Here is a 551-nt window from a genome sequence, read left to right on the forward strand (position 1 = left end):
GCGCCTTCGCTCTCGACTGCGGCCCAGGTCAGTCCACCCGGGGCTCGGGGCTCTCGAACCAGGTGTCTCCTACCAGGTGGCGAGCGCGGGGCGGCGGGCAGAGCGTCGGCCACCGACCCCGACCGACCCCACGGAGACTTAACGCTCAGTCCGAAACCCTCTCGCCGCCCGGAAACAGCGGTCAGTTCCGGCCGGGTGGCCCAGACCCGCGGGCCAGCCCTCTCGCCGGCAGCGCGTCGGCGCCTGAGCCCTCGCGCTCGGCTCCGCCAGGCTCGCACCCCCAGAAGCCGGAACTCCGGAGACGTAGGGTGGGAGAGGGACGTGGGGGCGGAGTTGAGGAGCGCCCTCGGCGACGGCGGGCACCGAAAGCGCGCATGCGCACACGGACCCCGCGCGCCGCCGACTTCGCCACGTGTGGCCGGAGCAGGGCTGACGTTCCTGGAGGGCTTGTTCAAAGTGTTTTAAGCCCTTTCACACTCTTGGCACGCACTTTTTTTTTTTCCCCCTCTTATTTTATTTTTTGAGTTGGAGTCCCACTCTGTCGCCCAGGA

Source organism: Carlito syrichta, unplaced genomic scaffold (assembly GCF_000164805.1).
Source record: "Carlito syrichta isolate Samal-C Ts95f unplaced genomic scaffold, Tarsius_syrichta-2.0.1 Scaffold309804, whole genome shotgun sequence".
Lineage (NCBI taxonomy): Eukaryota > Metazoa > Chordata > Mammalia > Primates > Tarsiidae > Carlito > Carlito syrichta.